A 6,279-nucleotide genomic window follows, 5' to 3' on the forward strand; every position below is an offset into this window, starting at 1 on the left:
TGTTTAGCAGTTAGATGTCAGGTGTTCATCAGGCTGGAGCCAGTGGGCTCATGCAAGCATACTTGAAATACAGCAGGTTTCTGAAGAATATGAAGCCAAGTCAATCATGTTGCATAACAGAGTAACCAAGCAGCTCGGGGTGACCCAAACCACTAGGAATGTATAGGGGATAAAAGTAGTAAAAATGTTTCTGTACCGTCCGTGTTAGCCAAACAAATTATGTAGGTAGAAAAAACAAAGTGTTTTAAAAGTAATACATTTTAATGGCTAACTGATAAAGTTAAATTATGCAAGTTTTCTGGGATCTAGTCCCCTTCTTCAGGCATATTTAAAGATGTTAGCTGAAATGGTGAAATGTGCCTTCTTAAAACAGAAGGAAAGTTGCAATAATTCAGCTATAAGTGAACATTTGTGGTTACCCACAATGTGCCACAACTGAATATGCAAATTATCTACTTTCACCCCTGTAAGACAGGCAAGCATCCAGAACCGCTGGAGTATAGCAAGCCTATAGCTTTAAATATTACACAGCCACACCAACCCCACATGTAGACAGCCTGTTTCAGGCTTTTGGCCCTCATCAGTTCACGGCAGGGATTGATATTGCTGTATGGGATAGGGCTTGGACCAGTACAACAGAGTAACCAAGCAGCTCGGGGTGACCCAAACCACTAGGAATGTATAGGGGGATAAAAGAGACCGAAAAGCCCTCCTACTAATAAGCATTGCTTATTAGCCATGTCAATCCCTGCCATGTACTGATGAGGGCCAAAAGCCCGAAACAGGCTGTCTACATGTGGGGGTTGGTGTGGCTGTGTAACATTTAAAGCTATAGGCTTGCTATACACCAGCGTTTCTGGATGCTTGCCTGGCTTACAGGGGCGAAAAGAGATCATTTGCATATTCAGTAGTCATGCATTGTGGGTAACCACAAATGTTCACTTATAGCTGAATTATTGATACTTTCTTACCATGTTACATAAGTTGTCATGAATCCCATTCCACAATTAAAACCTTCTGTTAATGTCTTGAACATATTCATAAATTTGTTCTCAGAAATCTTTCTTGATTGCTAATTTTTGAAGTTACCCTTACAGTGTACTAGAGTCCAGAGCTCACGTAAGTAAAAAGATTTATACATACCCTTCCTCCAGCCCCATCTGCTCGGATCGCTTCCACGCCGCCATCCTCCGCTGCCCGCAGCTTCTGTCCCGGGTCCCGTCACTGCCATCAGTCGGAGTCAGTTTGACGTAAGAGAAGTGCGCCCTCTACGTATCTCTCCAGCAGCTGCTGGAGAGATACGCAAAGAGCGCACTTCTCCTGCGTAGACTGGATTCGACTGACAGCAGTGACAGGACCTGGTACAGAAGCTGTGGGCAGCAGAGGACAGCGGCGTGGAAGCGATCCGAGCGGATGGGGCTGGAGGAAGCCCCAGGTATGTGCAGCCCGATTTATCCGTTAGCCCTCGGCCCTGGTTGAGAGGAATCCACCACCCCCAGACACTGACTCAGATGCGATTATCAAGGATTTATTTGTGACCTAACAGTGGTCACTGGTAACTTCTCTCAACCAGTAAAAGTTCAACAACAAAATACACTTCCCTTGCACATCATAGGTCAAATAATACAATCTTCTCGTCTTCACAGCCGGTGCATGGGTAAAAGCTGCGGAATAAAAAGGTTAAGTTACACAAAAACTTTTATATGAAAGTTGAGCTACTGTACAAAAGGTGTTCTTTTACAATAGTTACAACAGCGCCTTTAACCACTTGAGGACCCACCCTTTACCCCCCTTTAAGGACCAGCGCTGTTTGTTGTGATCTGTGCTGGGTGGGCTCTGCAGCCCCCAGCACAGATCAGGGTGCACGCAGAGCGATCAGATCGCCCCCCTTTTTTTCCCCCTATGGGGATGATGTGCAGGGGGGGTCTGATCGCTCCTGCGTGCAGGCATGTTGCGGGGGGGGGGGCACCTCAAAGCCCCCCTCCGCGGCGACATTCTCCCCCTCCCTCTCCTACCTCCCCCCCCCCCCCCCCGGTGATCCGGGCTGCACAGGACGCTATCCGTCCTGTGCAGCCAGTGACAGGACGTCCCCTGTCACATGGCGGTGATCCCCGGCCGCTGATTGGCCGGGGATCGCCGATCTGCCTTACGGCGCTGCTGCGCAGCAGCGCTGTACAATGTAAACAAAGCGGATTATTTCCGCTTGTGTTTACATTTAGCCTGCGAACCGCCATCGGCGGCCCGCATACTATTCACGGAGCCCCCCGCCGTGAATTGACAGGAAGCAGCCGCTCGCGCGAGCGGCTGCTTCCTGATTAATCAGCCTGCAGCTGGCGACGCAGTACTGCGTTGCTGGTCCTGCAGCTGCCACTTTGCCGACGCACGGTATAAGCGTGCGGTCGGCAAGTGGTTAAATCACGGTACCATTACTGAGGTATAGGGGTTTGGGCAGGGACAGGTCCCTTGTAGCCAAGTCCAAGCTATATTGCTCAGCAAAACCTTAGGGAACTCGTGACTCTCTTTAATATGGTACTGAACAGTTTCCACAGTTCCACAGTTTATTGGTTGGCAATATGGCATCCATAAGAATGTTCACTTTACTCAGAAGATCTCTTAGACTCTTACTCTTTATACTGTATCTTTCAACTCACTATACTCTTGAGCACCACTTGTTTGGATAGGGCTTTCCAAAATAATAAACAAAACAAAAAGCGGTTAGAGAAATAAAAATAAATAAAATAAAAGCACAAAATTGACCAATGCACCCAGCTATACCATCAATATCTCACTCCTTCAATATAACTCCTTTCTTATGCTACTTGAAATTTAAGCTGGATAAGCTCTAATTTTGTTATGCTGCAAAACTTGTAAATCCAACTTTGTTGACTCTTTATCTCTGTCAGATGTCACTCCCCTTTTCACTGTAGTTCACTTTAGTAACACAAGATTCAGTGAAACTTCTCCTCCACTTCTCTTCTTTAATGCTGACAGGTTAACAGACTCAGCCATCTTTCACTGACAGGTTCTCTTTATCTCCACGGCCTTTGCTATCTTTCTCTCTCTCAGGCCGTGCACTTAAGTAACACATAAATCACACTGTGGTTCACTTCTCATATCAGGCTTTTAGTAAACACTGCAGAACATATCAAATGAACTCTGAACTGATGACTTGAAAGCAGATTGACAGGAACAATGTCTTTGAATCAGGATTACTGCGAACAGCAAACTGTGTCAGTACTGAGGGGAGCTCAATGGAGGCTGATAACTTTTCTGATGACAGAAAGGCTCACACACTTAATACACTCAGCTACAGATTCTATTCCTTTGGCTGGGCAGCACTATCTTGCATCAACAAATGAATTATCATCACAATGTCTCTGTCTCTTTGATGCTGGATACACATTGCGTTCGTGCACTCGATTTTCCCGTCGATTCCCGTCGATTCGTTTATTTCCAACATGTCCGATTTGGATCATACTTTGCATGCGAATCGACCTAACGATCCATCGAAATCCAAATCGGACATGTTGGAAATAAACGAATCGACGGGAATCGACGGGAAAATCGAGTGCACGAACGCACCGTGTGTATCCAGCATAAGGCTTTATCAAACAGGCAGTCTCTAGTCTTGCCACTTTGACCAGAATATGCCTCTTCAGTAACTCGGGTTAACTGTCTCTGTACTTAGCAAACCTCTACTGAACGCTGGCCCTTCTCTGAACACACACTGTGGCTTGTAGCTGGCATAAGGCCTATACTCATCTAGGCTGCCAAAGTCTCTTTCTTTTCACACTCGCTTGGATCTTGCCTGTATACTTTGCGCTTGGCCTCCGGTAACTGTCTGGCCTTGTTGCTGCTGCCCTCTCTCTCTGCTGTTTGTCTCTGGGTTGCCGCTGGGTCCCCTCCTTGCCTTATGGGGTGACTGCTGTGGACGTTCTCTCCCCAGCCTCCTCTCCCGCTCACCGCCGCCTCCAGACTCACTCTGAGCGCTCTAAGGGAAAACTGGTTAAAACCAGTTCCCTCTGACTGTGTCTCGCGTGCTCTGCCCCTCTGCGCCTGCGTGTGCGCTGTCTGACTGGCCGTGCGGAGCTTCCAGAAGGTTCCACTGCTTTGTATATATGGTCGCCTTAGCAACCAGTCTATGCACCCATCTCAGCGCTTAGGCTTCTCTCTCCATGCGCCGTTTCAGTTCCACCATGCTAATTTCTAAGGCGAATTTTAGCCTTAGATGCTAAGTTTACCTTACACACAGAAATACATTAACACAATATGTTACCCTCTTTTAGAGGGTTACATATGTATAGATCTTTTCACTTACGTGAGCTCTGGTTTCCTTTAAGAATAAGTACTTTTAGATCTTGCATGCTGTGTCCTGGTTCACAGAAGTGTTGGGCCACTGGTGTGTCCATTTTACCCTCATTCATTTTAAAGTGGTGATGGTTCATTCTTGTGTGAAGTTTTTGTCCTGTTTCTCCTATATAGATTTCTCTTGAGGGGCATTTCATGCAGAGTATCATGGATACAACATTGGATGACTCACAGGAAAATTGGTCTTGTATTTGATGATATTTCTGTGAGTTTGGTATTTGTATTTGTCTTGTGCCCAAGATATAAGGGCAGGTCTCACACCTTTTGTTATTGCAGGGTAATGTGCCTGGAGTTTCTGGTGTAGATAATGCACTAGAAACTCCAGGCACATTACCCTGCAATAACAAAAAGTGTGAGACCTGCCCTTATATCTTGGGCACAATCCAAATACCAAACTCAGTAATCTATATAGGAGAAACAGGACAAAAACTTTGCACAAGAATGAACCATCAACGCTTTAAAATTAATGAGGGTAGATCATCAATATATTGCACCATATTGGTATCTGTCGAAGGCCTTCTCTCATCCTAGCTTTGGATGCGGAGATGGCCTTCGACAGAGTCCACTGGGGCTTCCTTAAGCAAACTATGCTCAAATTCGGTTTTAGAGGTCAATTCTTAGATGCAATTTTATCTCTCTACTCCCACCCCACAGCAACAGTTAATATAGCAGGATTCTCCTCAGACCCATTTCCCATCACAAACGGCACCCGCCAGGGGTGCCCCCTCTTCTATTTGTTCTACTAATGGAGACGCTTGCCACCAAAATAAGAAACAACCCAAATATCAAAGGCATTACCATCAATAACAAACAATATACCATAGGCCTATTTGCTGATGATGTTATACTAAGTATAGAAGACCCGATCACTTCTCTTAACCAAATCCGCAAAACCCTGCAGGAATTCTCATTGGCCTCCTTATATAAGGTAAATGAGAATAAATCCTCCTCTGCAACCTATCTCCATCACAAAAGAATGTTATAACGAAATCCTACCCATTCCCCTGGGCATCCTGCACACTCCCATACTTAGGAATTAACCTTCCTTCGTCCACTACGGAGTTATATAAATATAATTATCTTCCCCAATTAACAACAGTAAGAAATGACCTCGATCATATTAAAAAATTTGAATTCTCCATACTAGGGAAAATATCAGCACTAAAAATGTCAGTCTTACCAAAACTACTATACATTTTCAGGACGATTACTATTCCCGACCCAAATCCTTTTTCCAGGAATTGAAAAAAATAATAACGATTTATTTTGGGGGGAAAAATCTCACAGAATATCATACAATACACTCACAAAACCAACAAAATTATCTGGCTTTGGTCTACCTGACATAGAAAAATATCACCTAGCAGCCACACTTGACCTATCTAAAAATTGGTGGGCCTCCTATAATGTTAAACCATGGGTGGATATTGAACACACAATAGCCAAACACCCTTTACCTGACATAGTGATTGCCAAAATTTTAGGCCACTCTCCCTCCAAAGAGCTACCACCCACAATAACAGCTACTCTTGACGCATGGCAATTCTATCATCGCACCAGGAAAAAAAACGACTCAGACCTTCCAATCAAACTGCCTATCACTACTTTTTCATTACTCATTGAGAATATCAACATGTCCAATTGGATCAAATCTAAAATAAAATACATAGAAGATATATATCTTAATAATTTCCCACTTCCCTTCAAACAAGTGGTTGACCAATTTCAACTCCCACCTTCAGAGTTTCTAACATACCTACAAATTACCCATTATTTATCCTCAAAACATTTTACGCAAATCTACCTCCCAAACCACCTTCTAGCATACTTGAAGTCTCCCAATATCCTAAAAGGAGGTTTATCCCACTGGTACTCATCCCTCATAGAACCTCTCCATCAATCAACCTCCCC

The sequence above is a fragment of the Hyperolius riggenbachi genome, chromosome 3 (assembly GCF_040937935.1).
Source record: "Hyperolius riggenbachi isolate aHypRig1 chromosome 3, aHypRig1.pri, whole genome shotgun sequence".
NCBI lineage: Eukaryota > Metazoa > Chordata > Amphibia > Anura > Hyperoliidae > Hyperolius > Hyperolius riggenbachi.